The 20,372-nt window shown below is 44.0% G+C and overlaps 5 non-coding genes across 5 annotated transcripts; 1 reads left to right on the top strand and 4 right to left on the bottom strand.

The window, feature by feature from the left end:
* Positions 1-371: 371 nt before the first annotated feature.
* On the bottom strand, positions 372-453 carry trnas-uga (transfer RNA serine (anticodon UGA)). Its single transcript has one exon. It is a non-coding gene; the product is annotated as a tRNA-Ser (tRNA).
* A 5,306-nt stretch (positions 454-5,759) lies between these two features.
* Positions 5,760-5,841, bottom strand: trnas-uga (transfer RNA serine (anticodon UGA)). The gene has a single exon. It is a non-coding gene; the product is annotated as a tRNA-Ser (tRNA).
* A 2,423-nt stretch (positions 5,842-8,264) lies between these two features.
* Positions 8,265-8,336, bottom strand: trnae-cuc (transfer RNA glutamic acid (anticodon CUC)). Its single transcript has one exon. It is a non-coding gene; the product is annotated as a tRNA-Glu (tRNA).
* An 11,131-nt stretch (positions 8,337-19,467) lies between these two features.
* Positions 19,468-19,539, top strand: trnae-uuc (transfer RNA glutamic acid (anticodon UUC)). The gene has a single exon. It is a non-coding gene; the product is annotated as a tRNA-Glu (tRNA).
* A 323-nt stretch (positions 19,540-19,862) lies between these two features.
* Positions 19,863-19,935, bottom strand: trnak-uuu (transfer RNA lysine (anticodon UUU)). The gene has a single exon. It is a non-coding gene; the product is annotated as a tRNA-Lys (tRNA).
* Positions 19,936-20,372: the final 437 nt, after the last annotated feature.

Raw genomic sequence — 20,372 nt, 5'->3', positions numbered from 1 at the left:
TGCATACAAAAAAAGAAAAACACAGGACATACGCGCGGCAAAACAAACAAATACGACAGCAGTGGTAACAAGAATACATGAGGATATTATTAAAAGAAACTGCCAAGCAAACACTAGCACTGGCACTTTGGGCACTGACTGCCTGATTTTAACGTCTTCAGTGCTGCTGGAATGAAAATTAATACATTGATTATTTGATATTAGTTGACAATATTGCGATATGCAACTGAAAGAAGAATCACTGTGTCATCATGGATCTAAGAAGAGGGAGCCAACTGGTAGGGATCTGCACCACCAATGAACTGTAATTTCTCAAAATGTCATCCTCCCCTATATCTTACTGAATTATTGTTTATTCTATAGTTAGTAATCGCTGTGAGCAGGGTTTGAACCTGCGCAGGGAAACCCCAATGGATTTCAAGTCCAACGCCTTAACCACTCAGCTATCACAGCTGTAAAGTACTTTCTGTTTTAACAGCAGAGAACAACTGAGGCCTGACACACTCCATTACAGTTGGCACCATCAATCAGACAAAGATAGAGCCTATCTCACAAGTACCTTGGCCAAATATGAATGACTGATGGGGATTCCCAAGCACTTCAGTTCCAAAGGATCATTCAAATCTTGAGGGTATTTCAGGTGTAATGTGGGTAGTTAATCCACCCCCTTTAGATGATCTGATTCATTTCCGAACCAGTCCAGATTAATAATTAACAAGTTATTGAATCACATGTCAATGAGAAACACACATGTGTACAAACAAGGCTAGCAGCAACATCGCCACGTCAGAAACGTTTCTGGTGTGCAAAGACCAAGAAAATGCCACGCAACAGAAATACCATGCTCACACCACACAGGCAGTGTGCAGGAGGCCTTACCCCTGACTTCCACCAACTGCGGATCCACTCCGCTTCGTGTCTGCTCTGTGATCCGCAGTCCATCAACACCCACCTGACGGGCCACTGAAGTCACAAGGACCCACAGGATCTCGAAAATTCATGTATGATCACGCGACATAACAGGATGTAGTTTCTATAAACAGAACCACAAAACCTGATGAATGAACTATCTTAAATTTGCATTGCACTGAATTTCATGTGTTTTCATGTATCATCTTAAGTCTGTGTTGATGTAGTGTTTCTGTGTAAATGTAACATACCTTTTTCATTTGCTACCAGGGCTTAATGAGTAGCATGGGGATTTGGTAGACAAACAGAGGTAATGACCGCAACAACAAGGTTCTGCAGGGATTTGAATCCTGGATCTCCGGTTTACTAGAGAGGCACTTTAACCAACTAAGCCACAGCACCCCCTTGTGTACTACTAACAGACAAAACAACAAACTTACTCTCACTCAGAAGCCATAGAAGAGCGGTGCAAATATTTCATCAGAGTGATGGCTTGTGGTAAGAAATTGGTCCTGACTTTGTTGGTTTTGGCGTAAAGTGCTCTGTAGCGCTTTCCAGAGGGGAGAAGCTGGAATAGTTTGTGTCCGGGGTGAGATGGGTAAGAGGGCGCGAGGCCATCCGTCATCACCTGCACCCTTGATGAGTGTCATTGGTGGAAGTCTAAACCAATGATTCCCAAAATGACTGACCTAACAGCGTGCAGGCCACCTGCACCTATTAAAGCCAGCATTCCACTCCACTGGTATAGACTGTTTTCAGCCACATATAATGTTATAAGACAACATCACATGTCACTTTTGTTCTCTGGAAAATCAAGCAACTTGTAACTTTCTTACACCTGTTAAGAATCACAAATCATACGCATACACTTCCTTAAGTGAGAACCAGGCACTGCTGGGATTTGGACCCAGTATCTCCTGATTACAAGACAGGCGCTTTAACCACTAAGCTACTGCACCTTCTACAGATAAGCCTGTCTTGCAAGAATACAATGAGCTAATGAACAGGGTTGCTTCCATCCATCTATCTTTGTCCAGCAGCTCAAGCAGGGGACCCCAAACTTCCCTTTGCCGAGCCACCTCAACTGGCTCTTTTTGACGTGAAGGAGCAGCGGCTCTACTCCAAGCCCCCACCATCCATTGGGTTAGAGATGCCAGCCCCCCTCCTGAGGAAACGCATTTTGGCCGCTTGTACCCTGGAACAGGGTTGTGGACAATATTAGATTTTGAAAGAAATCATTCCTTGTTTTTTGAGAAAAGAAATGGATTGAACACATTTGTTAATGCTTTTAAAGCTTGTTTTGAATGGGCTGAATGTGGCCACATATAATGTTACGATACAAGACAACATTACATGTCACTTTTTTGCTCTAAAAATTAGACAACTGGTAACTTTGTTGCACTTATTAAGAATGACATGCCTACACTTCATTAAGTGATAACTATGCATTGCTGGGATTTGGACAGAGGATCTCCGGTTTACAAGGCAGGCGCTTTAACCACTAAGCTACAGCGCCTTCTACAGAGAAGCCTGTCTTGCAAGAATACAATGAGCTAATGAACAGGGTTGCTTCCATCTATCCATCTTTGTCCAGCAGCTCCAGCAGGGGACCCCTACGGACTCCAGCCAATGTAAACAGCTGGACGTGTCCTTGAGTGACGCCTCAAGGCCTCAGGACTCACTGTTCCTAGGCAGGCCTACTGAGAACACCAGAAGTCCTATGCAAGGTCCTTGAGAGATGAGAGACCCTTTCCCCACAGCCCTGGTAAAAACCAACCTCCATGCTATAAGTCCCCTCATCACAAAGGTCATTAACCACTCCAGGCAGGCCATGTTCCATCAACACTGAAAACAGCTGTTATCAGGCCATTTCTGAAAAAAAACACCCTAGACTTAGATGTCTTTACCAACTACAGGCCGATCTCCAACCTTCCATTCCTTTCCAGGGTGCTGAAAAAAGTAGTTGCTGCACAGCTTCAGGATCATCTCAAACAAAACAATCTTTTTGAAAAATATCAGTCTGGTTTTCACCCTGGCCACAACCCAGAAACCGCCCTGGTCAGGGTCACAAATGACCTGCTGATGACTGCAGATGATGGCTCCCCATCTCTTCTCAACCTCCTAGACTTAACTGCAGCATTCGTCACTGTGGACCACAACATCCTCCTCCATTGTCTTAATTACCTTATTAGTGTTCCTGACTCTGTCCATGAGTGGGTCTCATCCTACCTCACCGAAAGAACTTAACATGTCGCCTTGGGAGAGGCTAAGTCCCTGACGCACAACGTCACCTGTGGTGTCCCTCAAGGCTCAGTGCTCAGCCTCACCCTGTTTATCCTCTACATGTTCCCTCTTCGCCATGTCATCAGCCGGCATGGAATCTCATTCCACTGCTATGCTGATGACACTCAACTCTACCTCAGGACAAACCAAACCCCCTCTGCTGCCCTGCCATCATCCACTCTGACCACCTGCCTGGAGGAGGTAAAGGTGTGGATGAAGCCAAACTTTCTGCAGCTAAACAGCTCCAAGACTGAAGCCATCTTAGTCGGCACTCCACACCAGGTTAGATCATCTGACATTATCCAAGCCAATCCAATCCACTTTATTTATATAGCACAAAAGGATGATACAGAATAAATAGATAACACAATAAAAGCACAATAATATATATATTAGAGCTGGGCAGCGATTAAAAGTTTTAATCGCGATTAATCGCATAATTTCCCTGATTACTCGCGATTAATCGCAAAATGAAATAATGAATTCAAAAGTAGTGTATATAGTGCAATTTTATTTTAAATGTTCTGCCATATGAACGAAAGTGCTGTAACATTAGTTCTGCAAAAACTTACCAGCATTTTGTTTATAAAGTAGCAGTTTTTTAAAATATTTAGTGTACATAAACAATGTATTTATCATGTCCAGAGTTGAATTCCATCTGGTTGGAACGTGTTGCATAAGCGACTCCTTCTGTCCACGTTCATCTGTTGTTGCTTTAACTCTGCAGCCCTTGCTGGACTGTGTTTAGAGAGCCCCACAACTTCTCTGTACTTTGCAAGGACACTGTCAAACGCGCTGTAAAGCAGAGACACTGTGACAGAACGCTGGAGACCGTGCACAAAGCAGGGTACATGTTTAAAGGCAGAAGGCTCGCAGCAGCGATCATATTTCATATCTATTCGTAGTATCTGTGCTAACTGCGGTGACTTTATTTGACACATTCCACTGCTGTGCAACTTCAACTTCGTGTATTCTTCTTGTGATGGTGCGTCTTGAGGGAATCTCATACCTGCCGTCGTTGTTGCGATTCTCAGACCGATGTCCTCCACCACCCTAATGGGCCTGCAGTCTGTAGCTATCCACGTTGCTATGGCATTTGTTAGCTTCTCTTGCCTTTGTCTATCTATACTTACCCACACGCTGCATCTAACGTAGCCTGCCGAAGCCTCGCGCCACTGTGTGTTTTGTTGAATGATTTGCTGGTATCAACTGTCAAGGTGACATTTCAGACTGGTACTCCGGTTATAAGAAATTTAACTTTGCAGTAATTACAAAGCCTGTGAGCAACAAACTTTACAATAATAAAGAAATAATAAAAACTGCACATGTATGCTTATCAGGCTATTTTCCTGTGACTCAGAAATTGGGGAAGCTGACTCATGCGGAAATGTAGAAGCTGGACGTGCATTGTAATGTTCTTACAGGTCAATTGGATTCTGACTTTGAATTCAAATATTTGGCATCCAAGAAATTTTCGGAACTGATGATGTATCAGTTATTTTGCTGGTGGTTTATTAGTCACAGCAACAAGCTTGATCATTGACATACAGTTGCCTGCCACATATCACAAAACTGTTGGGTGGGGCCTTATGTATTTGCTTGTATTTCATCAAGCGACCTGCATACCAATGACTGCAAAGATTAATATGTACATGGTTTGCAGAACTGTACCTTCTAATATAAGGCCACTTGGGTTATCTTTGAGCTCATATATCCTAGAGATGGCTCTCTCCAGGTTATTTAAGCAACAAACGTCCCTCGGTGGACTTGAACCACCATCCTTTCAGTTAACAGCCGACTGCGCTGACCTATTGCGCCACAGAGATTGCACCTTGCTGATGTTTTATGAGCGCCAGCTTGATCTTTAAGCCACTAGCATTTAATTTATGGCTTTTTGAGGTTGAGCTGCACATGGATGCTTATCAGGGTATTTTCATGTTACTCAGAAATTGGGGAGTTGGCTCACTCCAGGGAGCTCAATCTTTATGCCACAAGCATTTGCTTTATGTGAGCTTTGATAACTGTGAGAAACTGTCACAAAAGTAGATGCGAACTCTCCAGCTGAAGAGGAGGTGATGCAGCGGCGCCTAGAAGCTGAGGAGACAGGCTTAAAAGAAGGAGGTGGAACATGTCTATATCTGTGGATCCTCATGGAGGCAGCTTGATTGATTGTTATGCTCCCTTATTTGTGCGATATAACTGAGATCTAATTTTTAATCAAACCTGGTTGGGAGAGTAACCTTTCTGGTTACTTTTTGACAAACAAAGCAAGTATCATCACTCGAAGAAAGTTACTGGCTGGGAATCAAAGCCATATCAACTGCTTGGAAGGCAGCTATGCTCACCACTATACCACCATTGCTGGACAATATAACGTTCACTGCAAATCTTGCAACACATGTGGTCATTGAGACTGAAAATAAATGCTCGGAGATGCTTCCAGTACCTATTTGATATTTTTACATTGTCCATGAAGGAACATCTGCCTTATGTCTGTATGTTATGTATGCATGCACATCTGCCTTATGGTATAATGAGATGTGTGACCACCATTGAACGACGGCTTTCGTTACCGGCAGGATTTGAACCTGCGCAGGGAGACCCCAATGGATTTCAAGTCCATCGCCTTAACCACTCGGCCACAACAACCTGAAAAACCAGTCCAATACTGATTTGCGCTAATATTGATAACCTATTCAAGGCAAAGCAAGGCTGCTTTATTTGTACAACACCTTTCAACAACAGGGCAGTTCAAAGTGCTTTACACAAAAACAGTTAAAAAATAAAAATAGATAAAACACAAGAATAAAAGTTACAGTGCAGTATTTGAAATTAAACATTAAAGAAATGATCAACTAACTTCCTTTGACACACTGAGCTCCTCTCTCCTTTATCTTTCTATTTGTGTGATTCCATGTCCCAGAAGTGCTTGTTACTAACCTGGTTCTGGCGAGTCATTCCCCAAAGTCCTTATGTTCTTTTTCCCCCAGCGATCAGTAAAATCATTGGATGCCATTGTAATCACATTCAGATCCTCTCAAATGGAGACCCTGATGATTATTGTGTTCATAAGTGCTTATCTTTAGGGTTGTCTTGGTTGTGAGTTCATCATCAGAAACTTACAAATGCAGAGGCAGTACATTTCAGCACTTGTCCACCGCTACTTAAATAAATAAAAGAATGTGAGTTTTGGAATAGATATTTAGCACTAACTGGTACTTTCTAATGCTGAATGAGCTCTAACTGGAGGAAAAAGGAGTTGCCCCAAAGAAAGTTATTGGACTCTAATTGACCACTCATAGACTTTTAATGGCATACATTGGGATGATGGTTGTCTATTCATGAAGCCATTCATTACTTACAATAGACAAGACCACTGAAACCTGATCAAAAAGAAGGTGGAGTTGAATGGAAATGGCTGCATTCAGTATTTAAGATGGCAAATCTGTGTAAGGAACCACTTCCACTGCTTCTATATCACAACACAGAAGATGCCAGAAGAAACATCGGGACTATGGAGAAGATAATGAGGAAAGAAGGTTGCTTACTGTAAGACTTTGACGTTGGTCTAACTCAAGAATTGGCATTGGATTGATTTTAGTTAGTGCTAATCTATGGGGTTGTTTTTCTGACAACTGAATCTCAGGATTTTTCTAATGACAGTAACAGTAACTGCTATTTTACGTTGTGTTACTAGTTGGAGCCCCACTGATACAGAACAATTAGGGAACATTAGGGAACGTTAGTTTTTGGTTCTCTAAAGGTCAGTTCAAACCAAACCAAAAACTAACGTTTAGGGAACATTCCCTAAACGTTAAGAGAACCAACCAACTTTAACGTTACCCTGCGGTTGCGCTGAACCTTCACACAACGTTCCCGTTTGGTTGTTTTTGGTTGTTCTGACTTTTTGAAGTATACATTTAGATTCACTCTAAAATTATTGGCTTTCTAAAATTTTATAAAAAAAGTTTGATTGCTAAAAAACTCATGTGTTCTTTATTTTGTTTTGTTAGTTGTATTTGATGAAAATACATAAAATAAGAATTTATAAATAAAAAGATTTTTGCAGAACTTAATTCATTTCACATTTCTTCAAGTGGTTTGATCAGCATACAAACAATCGTTTCACACCCCCGCCAGTAGGGGACGCATCTGTTTTAAGGTGTCCCTGAACTGCTTGACTTCCATATACACCATGTAGTCTGCATCAAGATGGAGGACAGGGCACCCAAAAGTTCATTCAAACCAGCGCCATTAATAGCATATCCATGGTTTTCAGGTAAGTATTCACTCGAGATAAAGTGGTGTGTTTCAGCAGTCTGCTATCATTGTTAGAATACATTCAGAACATGTTTAACTTATTCCTGAACCGTTGCGATATTACACTCAGTCATTTGCATGTAGCTTCTGTCTGAACATTAAAATTCCAAATAGTGATACGTTTGACTCAATGGTTATTCATCACTATTCAGAATTGTAATGTGTAGACATTCCAATGCCGTGTATGAGCATTGTGTGACCATGATTGCGCCTCTATAAAGTGATACGTTTGACAATGAGCGGGAGCTCGATCTGTAAGCCACATGCATTTGCTTTATGGCTTTTTGAGGTTGAGCTGCACATGTATGCTTATCAGGCTATTTTCCTGTTACTCAGAAATTGGGGAAGCTGACTGGATTTTTTTTATAGATTATGTCTCTCACAGTGGACAAGCACCTACGATGACAATTTCAGACCCCTCCATGATTTCTAAGTGGGAGAACTTGCAAAATAGCAGGGTGTTCAATTACTTATTTTCCTCACTGTAGCTTCTTGACTTTGTAATGCCTTATGTCAACTGTAAAAATGTAAATTGAGTTGAGCCATAATTTATTTTTATTCATACCTTTGCTTTTCCTACTGTGACATGTCAAAATGTGCATTGTTTAAAAGCCCATCTCTACACATCCATGTTCCACTCCCACAGGTGGTTTCACACATGCTAGATGTCCCTTAAATTCACAGTATATTTTTGTGATGTATTGGTGTATGTAAAGTTACAGATTTTTTTATTGTGTGTCAAGTCCAGATAATTCCCTGACCGGGAATTGAACCCGGGCCACAGCGGTGAGAACGCTGAATCCTAGCCACTAGACCATCAGGGAGTCGCAGCTATCAAATTTATCTTTGTAGATGTGAGTTTCCTTTTCACTTACTAGAATGACTCATATTGTTTTAGGTGAGGAATGGCTCCTGGATTCTATTGTTATTTCTGAGATCAAAAATCTCAGGCAGGTGTTTTAAAATCAATAGGGAAAAAGAGGAACGCATACTCTTAAAAAGTAGACTTCCAGAGTATTTGCATAACAAAGACACAAGCATGGACATTGTGATACCATGGTGTCGTCTATCGTTGTTTCTGAGATCAACAATACCTTCCGAAGTTGAATAGCTGTTGCATACCTGTTAATATTAGAGAAGAGCTCTCGTTGGCACTGCAGGCAGACAATTTAGAAAATTAAGTTACTTTAAACTTTAAACTGTTCCATCTCCTCTGAATCACCATCTGCAAATTTCCAAGCCTCGTTGGCATGCCGACCACCATCTACAGTAGGTAAATCGCTGGCTAGCTATGCAGGAGTACCTCATAACTTTTACCAGGTTCAGGTGGTTAATAGTTATGGTCAAATGAAGCTTCATTAAGCTTTCTGAACAATGTTCTTCATTTTCTGAACGCATTCACTCAGTAGTGTTTTATTATTGGTTGTGCATCTGTGATTGCCCTAGAGGTGCTCTCAGTCCAGCACCTCTCCCCCTCATCTTTGTTAGTTTTACTCTGTCCAGCATAAATCACTGACACCATACCTCACACTCATCCATGCATATACATTCACCACTGACTAAACTGACTACCACCATCATTGAATTATCATTTCTTTTGTTGTGGTCATATTCTCGCATTTCCTTCAACCTTTGCACACAGTCTTTTGTCCTGGCCTTTTCATGGGGTCATGACAAAGCATCTAGGGTCAATTTTAGCCTTTGTGTGAGTATATAGGTTTCCAGATACATTGTTTTTGTGAAGATTGACGACCAAATTGTTAGTTTTTCTGAAATTTTGCGAACCATTACAATGCCTTTCATAGCCTCGTTGGCGCTACTCAGAACGTATTTGTCCACTTTCTCATCTCCTTTTCTTACCAATCAAACCCAAAGCTCCCTTCCATTTTTTGCCAATCATGAGAGACTTCATATCCATTTCTTGCCAATCAAAAAAGCGCCTCCTCTTGGCAACGCCCATCTCCATTTCCTACCAATCAAAACGCATTTTCGGCTTCAATGGCAGCTTTGCCGCAATCGCAAGAGAAGACGACTCATCTCGGTATTTTTCCACGGAAAATAAAGTAAGTTATTACTGGCACCACATCTCATGAATTAAACTTGTCAAAAGTTCATGTAATTGATGTATTTGTTTGACCGCAATGTCATATTGTTGTGTACTTTGCTAGTTAAGAACAAGCTTATAACGTTATGCTACTGTAAGCAGTAGTAGCTAGTGTATTAAGTGTATTAAGTACCGTCAGGTCAAACGTCACCGTTAAATGTTTGTGCATTAAACCTGTTACATGTTCATGTAATGTATGTAGCTATGTATTTATTTTCTTGCGAAGTCATGTTGCGGTGCACTTTTCTAGTTGAGAAGAGTATAACGTTAGTCAACAGGATAGGCTACGTTATGTGTATTACGTTACGTATAAAGTAACATCAATATGTTAAGTAAAGTCAGTAGTAGTATTGATGTTACTTTATACGTAACGTAATACACATCAATATGTTAAGTAAAGTCAGTATCTTAAGTTAACGTTAGCTGTAATTTAATTTTTATTTTAAAAAATTATTATTGTAATATATTTTATAATTTTTAGAGGGAGAGAGAGAGAGAGAGAGAGAGAAATGATAAATTGATTGAATTGACATCAGTCCCTTATAATTTATATTACTTTAAGATTAGCATTCAAACGTTTACCCCAACTTTAGTCCACTGTGGTATTTGTTGACAATAAAATATAATTGTAATATAATAATGTTAATGTTGATAATGATTATATTAAGCCTCAATTATGACTCAAGCCCCTGTACTAGCAATGTTACAACATGCTTTACTATAAGATGAAGGTAGATAGATTTAGATGATAGAAATTAGCTATTCCATGGTCATGCCTGTAATATATAATTATTTGATTAAATCTTATACTATAGTTTTGTCTTTTTGGATACAATAAAGGGACCTTATTAAGTGCCTAACTATTGACATTATTGTCCTATTGTCCTATTGAGTTTTAATCTCAGATGGCTTCTAAGGCTAAGAAGCATCGTGCCATGGGGGACGATGAATGGCTGTCCCGGCTGAGGACGTTTGCCGCTACAGGGGTCTGGCCTACTGATGCTGGGAATAGACCAGCCCCTAGTCAAAAGAGATGGCATGAGCTCTATCTTAAGGTACAGCTTTTTACATGTTTTTTTAACAACTATCAACAATTAATTTATGTCATGTAACATTCTGGTGCATTTTAATTTTGGTTAATTACAGATAGAGAAGTGTCCACTCCAGCAGCGGGGGCAGACGTCTCTTTTTGGTGGAGCACAGGTCTGCACGTGTGGATTCCACACTAAGAAGGTAAAGTTCATTGGGATACTTAAATGATAGAAGTATACTAAAGATGCAATCATAATGTATGTTGTTAAAATTGACTTTTATCTGTGGCTGTTGATTTCTTTGATATTTGTGTTAGAAAACTAATGTGCAGACAGCCACACCTGCTGCTGCAGCTGGCCCAGCTCCGTCAACTGCTGCTGACCCTGCTGCTCCAACTGGTGCTGCACCCTCTGCTGGTCCAGTGCAACCCAAATTATCCCTTGAAATGGTACCCAGCATTACTATTTAATAAAAACATATAAACAGAATCAATGCAAACAGTAGCTTTAATTCCATGTATATTGCTTTGACCTGTACAACTCTATGATCATTTACTGTAACTTGGGACATTTCATCCTTCCCCAGTTATTCAAACCACGGTTCGGTGGCTCACACACTGCAACACTGAAGCCCAACCTCAGTATGGCCAGGAAACCTTCTCAGGTATGATGCCACATATTGTTTAATTATAATACATTTAGTTAATAATGCATTTTATTAGTTTGCACTCCCTTCTTCTTAAATCAACTGAATTAAAATTACCTTGTGTTAAACTTGAAACTTTAAAATTGTATCTCTTTGGGAGAATAGTTTGCGTGCTACTCTGCGTGCAATTTCTCTTTTCTTCCAGGTCGTTTCCAGCACTGCCACCACGTCATCTGGCAGTTTGATTGACACCTCTGCAATAAAAACCACTATCCCTCTTGCTGCACCTCAATCAAACCTTGCTGCTGCCTCTGTTTCTACCCCAGCTACCCAGCCTGTTGCGGTCTCTGTGTCCACCCCAGCTACCCAGCCTGCTGCTGTCTCTGTGTCCTCCCCAGCTTCCCAGCCTGCTGCTACCTCTGTTTCTACCCCAGCTATCCAGCCTGCAGCCGTCTCCATGCCTGAAGAACAACTAGTAAGAGGGATTAAAGAATAGCTAAGAAAAATAATACCTAAATGGGTAATTATTCCATAGTATTGTGTGCATAATATTAGTGATAACTTGTAATCGTTGGTCTGATGTTGTTTTTCAAGCTGTGGGTGAACACAACATGCCGGGAATGGATCTTGTGGACAGCCTAGCAGAGTATCTGGTGGGTCTGAAGAACCATACTGGTTTGACCTTGAGCAACCAACAGGCCAGCACCATCATTGACCTCTGGCAGAGCCTGCTGCCATATGACCAGCAACGGGTGGTGTTTGCTGCCAGACACCAAGACAGGCTCATAGTAGGAAAGTTCAGGTCTCCAAAACTACGGGCAGAGTTTACTCCTGGTGTGGAGAGCCTGAAGCGGTGTGTGCTGGGATCCATTGCCTCCCCTGCCCAGTGGCCAGACTGCTGCCGCTTGGTGGAAGCCATTTGTATCAGACTCTGTGATTTACACAAGAATCCGAAAAGGAAAGTAAAGGGTAAAGAACAGGACTATACTACAAGATGGACTTGTGTCCTGCAGGATCACCGCAAAATCCAGCAGCTTATTCTGGGTAATGGAGCCATCATGCAGAGCACTACACTGCAGCTGGTTGAGATCAATCAAACAACCCTCATGCAGTGGCATAATAAACGGGTGAAGCGCCAGGATGTTACACTGATCCTGCAGGGAATAAATCTACCTGCCCGAATTGCTGTGGCCTCGGAGGCCCTTCCACCTGCCAACATCCACGCTGCTGCTCCTCCTCAAACACACTGCACTGAACATGTTTACAACCTGCCCCCAAGCACTGTGGGGTTGGCAAAGACAAAGTGGTGGCAGGCAGTAGCCCCTGTCACCACTGCCCCACAGGCTATCATGCCAAAGCCATCAGCCCAGAATCAGATTTTTCCACAGCCTCCTGCCCCTGTCACCGCTGCCCCACAGGCTATTATACCAAAGCCATCAGCCCAGAATCAGATTTTTCCACAGCCTCCTGCTTCTGGTCCTCCTTTCGTTCTTCCCTCAAGCAACCTCTGTCTATCCTCAAGGCCCAGGAACTTTGTTTGCTGTTCCAACACTAGCATACCGTGCCCCCCATATACCGGTTGCCCCTCTTGCTCCATCCGCACCTCCACCTGCCAGTGGTCGCCCTGCCTCTAAGGCAAGGTTTAATAAGAGGAAGGTGGAGTACAACACTTGCAGGAAGTGTGGACAATTCAGGACCGCAGAAACTGGGCACAGCCAATATCAAGGCACTATCTACTGCCCAAATACAGAAACACTGTCAAGAGAGTTGTGGTTAGATCAGATTAAAAAATCAAAAATTTAAATGTATAATGTACATAGAAAATGTAAATAGTTAGATTTTACTATGCAAACAATATTATGATGTATTGTGATTTATATGTTATGTGTGTTTTACTCTTTGTACAGAATTAGTTTGTTGATTCTCTTATTTTCCTCCCTGGCGTAAAAACCTTTGTATAGTCAGTCATTTCTTGTGCTAAACAATATTATTCGTTACCTAAAGACATATTGTTTTGTTGAGATCAGTAATTTAATAAAGTTGGCATGTATTATATTAATTGGCTTCATTTCAATATTATTCTAAATTCTAGTGTACACACTGCTGAGCATATGACTTGCCTTTATACACCCTACTTCCCTGCAATGATTACTGGAAGACATACTAGCTTTTAGAGAAAAGAGAACTAAAAATGCTTGGTTTTACCTGTCATACATTGTTTAAAGAAAAAGAAAATGATTTATTACTAAACAATACTTGTTATAAAGACTAACTTTTAATTTTGACCAAATATAGCACGATTACTAAATGTATGCAGTACTAAAAACAGATATATTGTTCAAAAGTCAATCTAAACGTCATAAATTATTTGTTTAAATTGTTTCCCAACCTTATTAATATCTTATTCCTCCAAAACTTTGTTTAGTAGAACAATAAAGTTGTGGACAGTGTAATTGGATCTTCTGGCACTAGGTGGGGATCGAACCTAAGATCTGGTGCTAGGTGGGGATGGAACCTAAGATCTGGTGCTAGGTGGTGATCGAACCTAAGATCTGGTGCTAGGTGGGGATCGAACCTGTGACCTTTGAATCTACGTTAAACTTCCCTTATTTCCCAGGAACATTCCAATTTCAGCAATTAAATTCAAATCTGACTTAATAGAAACTATAAAACTCTTACACTTTGTGGGTAATTTAGCATCTTTCTCATCTTTTCTCTCATTTCTTCTTTTTTCCTCCTTTTTCCTCTTCCTTTTCCTCTTTTTCCTTCTTCCCTCCCTCTTCCCCTTTTTCCTCTTCTTCCCCCCCCCTTACAGACTATTGTTCCCCAGCTTTGGCGCAGTAGGCAGCGCGTCAGTCTCATAATCTGAAGGTCGTGAGTTCAACCCTCACACGTGGCAGGTGTTTTAAAAAACAAAAAAAACACTTCTGCTGCTAAAAATACAGTGACAGGTGGTTAAACACTGGCACAACCACATGAATGGAATTTGTCATTCTTTGGTTATTTCTGAGATTGATACAATGAAAGGAATTATTTAAGAGTCGTAGCAAACCAATGAAAAGGGTTATAGAACATATGTGGTATGTTAGACCTTACTCTCCAAGCAGGGAGATGAGTACAGAGATTTGGGTGCTAGCAAGATGGATGTAGGTAGCCCATTGTTCATTTAGACTTACCAGCAACATTGTATTGATACAAACCTGCTTGAAAAACAGTCACAATTCTTTTTAAAGACTTGTGCATGGAACACACATGAGATGGCAGTGTCTGAAGTGTTCAGGTATGTCAAATGGACAACTCATCTAGCGGAATGTGCAACTTTACACTTGACAACTTGGCAATTTTTCATATCCTGCTTCAACGGCACGGAATAGAAAAAACTGGGAAAAAATGTGAGGAACAAACAGGACTCTCCTTGTTCGTTGGTCTAGGTTTATGATTCTCGCTTAGGGTGCGACAGGGTCTGGATGAAACTACTTTGCATAGAAGTGGAGGTATGGATTGAATAATCTGGTTTATTTATTGAGTGTGATGGATGAGAGAGTGTCACCTATTTGGCAAATTCATCACAATATTACTATTACTTTTTACTGGCAAAATCAAGTCTGTGTTTTGGTAAAAATACTTTGTATCAAATGTTTCCTGTTGGCAAACGATATCGGGAAACTGACTAAAGCTGCATTTCCTTTTTACGAATATGAATGTTAACCTGCAGTCCTGGAATGTTAAGTTGCAGTTCTGGAACGATAGGTTGAAGATGTAGAATTTTAAGAGTTGCGGTACTAAACTGTTAATTACAGTTCTAAAATGGTACATTGTATTTCTAGAATGTTAAGCTGCAGTTCTAGAATGTTAAGCTGCAGTTCTAGAACAATAGGTTGAAGTTTCAGAATTTGAACATGCATTGTCACCAGACTTTAGTTTGATCTGAGGAACAGAAGGTCAGCACAGGCCATGATCGTAGAAGCCGGGCTCATTTTAGACTGGTAAATTACAGGGATTTTTAAACTGGGATGGACCTGCTAATCTTGACGTGGTCCTTTGGGTCCCCCGGACCCATGACATTGTTGTTTGGGTCCTGGAGACCCTTGACGTTCCTTTTCGGGTCCCAGGGACCCTTGACATTGTCCTTTGGGTCCCGGGGACCCTTGACATTGTCCTTCGGGTCCATAGGACCCGTGGCATTGGCCTTGCGGGTCCAAAGGACCTGTGGCATTGTCCTTCGGGTCCCGGGGACCCTTTACGTTGTTCTTTGGGTCCATAGGACCCTTGACATTGTCCATCGGGTCCATAGAACCCTTTACATTGTCCTTTGGGTCCATAGGACCCTTGACGTTGTCCTTCGGGTCCATAGGACCCTTGACGTTGTCCTTTGGGTCCATAGGACCCGTGGCATTGGCCTTGCGGATCCCAAGGACCCGTGGCATTGTCCTTTGGGTCCAGGGGACCCATGACGTTGTCCTTCGGGTTCCAGGGACCCTTGGCATTGGCCTTATAGGTCCTTGGGACCCGTGGCATTGTCCTTCGGGTCCCGGGCACCCTTGACGTTGTCCATTGGGTTCCAGGGACCCGTGGCTTTGTCCTTTGGGTCCCGGGGACCCTTGACGTTGTCCTTTGGGTCCTAGGGACCCGTGGCATTGTTCTTTTGGGTCAAATGGACCCGTGCCGTTGTCCTTTTGGGTCCCGGGGACCCTTTACGATGTTCTTCGGGTCCATAGGACCCTTGACATTGTCCCTTGAGTCCATAGGACCCTTTACATTGTCGTTCGGGTCCATAGGACCCTTGACGTTGTCCTTCGGGTCCCGGGGACCCTTGACGTTGTCCTTCGGGTCCATAGGACCCGTGGCATTGGCCTTGCGGATCCTGAGGACCCATGGCATTGTCCTTCGGGTCCAGGGGACCCATGACGTTGTCCTTCGGGTTCCAGGGACCCTTGGCATTGGCCTTATGGGTCCTTGGGACCCGTGGCATTGTCCTTCGGGTCCCGGGCACCCTTGACGTTGTCCTTTGGGTTCCAGGGACCCGTGGCTTTGGCCTTATGGGTCCTTATGTCCCGTGGCATTGTCCTTTGGGTCCCGGGGACCCTTGACGTTGTCCTTTGGGTCCTAGGGACCCGTGGCATTGTTCTTTTGGGTCAAATGGACCCATGGTGTTGTCCTTTTGGGTCACGGAGACACGTGGCGTTGTCTTTCGGGTCCCTAGGACCCGCGACATTGTCCTTCGGGTCCCAGGGACCAGTGGAATTGTCCTTCAGGTCACAGGGACCCTTATGTTGTCCTACGGGTCCCGGGGACCCATGACGTTGTTGTTTGGGTCCCGGGGACCCATGACGTTGTCCTTCGGGTCCCAAGGACCTGTGGCATTGTCCTTTGGGTCCCGGGGACCCTTGACGTTGTCCTTCGGGTTCATAGGACCTGTGGCATTGTCCTTCGGGTCCCTGGGACCCGTGGCATTGTCCTTCGGGTCCCGAGGACCCTTGACGTTGTCCTTCGGGTTCCAGGGACCCGTGGCATTGGCCTTATGGGTCCTTGGGTCCCGTGGCATTGTCCTTTGGGTCCCGGGGACCGTTGACGTTGTCCTTTGGGTCCTAGGGACCCGTGGCATTGTTCTTTTGGGTCACATGGACCCGTGGCGTTGTCCTTTTGGGTCACGGGGACACGTGGCGTTGTCCTTCGGGTCCCTAGGACCCGCGACATTGTCCTTCGGGTCCCAGGGACTCGTGGAATTGTCCTTCAGGTCACAGGGACCCTTGGCATTGGTGGTACACTCAATCGGACGTATTATTTCTGCTACCCTCCCATCGTCCTGCTTTTGAGTCCCTGGGATTCTGGCCAATGGCTTGTAGTTGTAGTAAAAACAGGAAAGGCAAAGGCGAGTGGAAAGGGAGGTTAAAAAATAAAAACTAAAGGCTTGACATCAGTCTACTAATTATTTTCATTACACACACACACACAATATACACTTTAGACACATTGGTCTTCTTGTTGTCGTCATTTTTTTTCACGTCATCTTGTTTTGGACCTGTGCACTTGTTGCACGTGGCTCGGCACAGCCGGGGGAGCAGCTGCAGCATGGCCCGTCGTTTGACTCTGGAGTTGAAGCTGCATCGGATTCGAGACATTGCGAGCGGTGTCTCCGCTGAAGCCAAGGTACAAAAAGGAGAAAACCCACAAGAGGCCTGCGACGAACACGATGACGACAACCACCACCACCGTGACTGTGATGGCGGTGGGTGTGCGTCACAAGAAGACCAACACATACACAACCACAGCGGCGAAAAAGACTACTGCTGCTACGACGACGACGACAAAGATGATGACCAAGGCCAAGTGGACGTTGAAGTTCAAGACGAAGAAGGAGAACAAGTGAATGAAGAAGAAGAAGTAGAGGAAGAAGAAGACAAAGACAAAAAAGTACAAGTAGGAGAAGACGACGAAGAAGAAGAGGAAAAAGAAGAAGAAGAAGAAGAAGAAGATGGTAGTGAAGACGAGGGGCAAGAGGAGGATGAGGAAACATTTGTTATTGCCACGCTACCGAAAAAGACAAACCCGACCAAGAAGAAGACACAACAGACGCTGCTGTTTGTGGCTGCCACAAATCTCGAGGGTCAAAGGAGATGCGCCACAGCCGGAAAGTGGAAAAAGATGGACGTCACGGACCTGCGAGCCTACCTCGGGCTGCTGCTCCTCGCGGGCGTGTACCGGTCCCGCAACGAGGCCTTGGAGAGCCTGTGGCACGAGGAGAGCGGCAGGGCCATTTTCCGCGCCACAATGCCAATCAAGCAGTTCCACACGTACTCTAGACTGTTGCGATTTGACGACCGTGTGTCAAGAGCTGCCCAATGAGCCTCGGACAAACTGGCGGCCGTACGAGAGGTGTGGGACGAGTGGACGCGGCAGCTGCCTCGCCTCTACAACCCGGGCACCAACGTGACGGTGGACGAGCAGCTGGTGCCCTTTCGAGGTGTTGTATTTGTTGCTTTGTTGTTGTTTTCGTTTGTTTTTTTGTACCATTGCCGTACAATTGTCTTAGTGTGTGTGTGTATGTGTGTGTGTGTGTGTGTTACATTTTTTCTTCCATCTCTTTCCATCATGTTCCATCTTCTTGTTTGGACACGCCACTTTCACACACCCGAGAGGGATCTGGTCGCCCGCGTGGTGCTGGACGTGACCGAGGGCCTGAGGGGCCCGCGTAACGTGACGTGCGACAACTTTTTCACCTCCTACGCGCTGGCCCAGCGGCTGCTTGTCGAGCGGCGCCTCACCGCGGTGGGCACGATGGGCAAAAACAAGCCTGAGCTGCCGGGGGCGTTGCCCGCCACAAAGGGCCGTGCGGTCTTCTCGTCCAAGTTTGCCTTCACGCCCGTCCCCACTCTGGTGTCCTACGTGCCCAAGAGGCACAGGAACGTGGTGCTGCTGAGCACGCTGCACACGGGGGATGCGCGCGTTGGCGCCGGCAGGCAAGCCAAACCTGACATCATCCTCCACTACAACCACACCAAGGGAGGCGTGGACAACCTGGACAAGCTCGTGGACACATACAGCTGTCGCTGGAAGATGGTGCGCTGGCCCCTCGCCGTGTTCCACAACATCCTCGACGTGTCCGCCTACAACGCCTTTGTGCTGTGGCGAGAGCTCAGGCCCGAGTGGATGCGCGGCAAGCTCAACAAGAGGAGGGCGTTCCTCGAGCAGTTGGGAAGGGCGTTTGTGAATCCGCTCATCGAGAGACGGCGGCGTCTGCCTCGCACGGAGGCGTCCGCCGCACTTGTCAAAGCCGTCGTCAAAGCGAGGAGGTCCTGTGGTGGTGGCGGCTGTAGTGGCGGCGGCACAGTCACAAGGGGCCTAGAGGAGGACGGGGATTCTGAACCGGACACACCGAGGGTGCAAAGCAAAAGGAAGCAGTGTCAGCTCTGTCCAGAGGGAAAGGACCGCAAATCACACATTGTGTGCAGTGGCTGCAAGAGATACATCTGCGGGAGCTGCTCGCGGGCCTACTACTGTGCAGACTGTGTTTGTCCTTAGCCTCTTGGCCCGCGTAGACAAAGCCCCGAACAAACCTTGAATCTGTTTTGGATAAACACACACATGGGGCATGTTGAGTAGTCACCTGGTCGCTAATGTAACTTGAAGAAGCTCCACATTTGACAGTATTGACTGGAAACAATAGTAATCAGTCCCATATGGTCTAGCGGTTAGGATTCCTGGTTTTCACCCAGGTGACCCGGGTTCAACTCCCGGTATGGGAATAGATGAAGGTCTCTAGCAAGATAAGAAAGCTCTTTATTATTGGTCTTGTATTAAATCATAGATGTAGTTTGACGTACTACTCGTCATTAATGGAGTAAAATAGTAACAACCCCAGGTTTATCTTCAGCACTGTAGCCAGGCTGACGGAAGGTTATACAGATATATATGGATATAGGTTGCCCATTCTTCATTTAGACTTACCAGCAACATTGTTTTGATAGAAACCTGCTTGAACAATTCTTTTTAAAGACTTGTGTATGGAACACAAATGATATGACACTGTCTGAAGTGTTCAGGTATGTCAAATGGACAACTCACTCTACGCCTGAACAGGGACTTGAACCCCGGACTCTCAGATTAAAAGTCTGATGCTCTACCGACTGAGCTACCCAGGCTTCTAAAGCAGCTGACTGTGGAAAAAACAATCTCCTGAACTACAAATTGAAGTGCAAGTAAATGAAGACCATTAAGCTGTTGCCATGATCACGTTCTTCTGGACAGCAGGATGGTAGACCATAATTTGCACAATGCCTGAGAACACCAAATGTTATTGCACAAACTGGTTGAAAATTGGCTAAATGGGCCAAAACGGTTAAAAAGCTCAAAGTCACAACTCATCATGGCCACTAGCAGATTGTGAAAATCCTGCAAACCTGCATGACATAACTGGCACCACTATGCCAGTTGTTCTTGAATTGCAGCTCAAATTTCAAGAATGAAAGCTTAACTTTCTAGAACTGCAGCTTAACATTCTAGAATTTAAAGCTAACATTGTAGAAGGGCAGCTTAACATTCTTGAACTTCAACCTAACATTCTAGAACTGTAACATTT

This window comes from Etheostoma spectabile, unplaced genomic scaffold (assembly GCF_008692095.1).
Source record: "Etheostoma spectabile isolate EspeVRDwgs_2016 unplaced genomic scaffold, UIUC_Espe_1.0 scaffold00018596, whole genome shotgun sequence".
NCBI lineage: Eukaryota > Metazoa > Chordata > Actinopteri > Perciformes > Percidae > Etheostoma > Etheostoma spectabile.
Note: the sequence above shows the minus strand (reverse complement) of the source record. Positions and strands in the feature narration are given on the sequence as shown.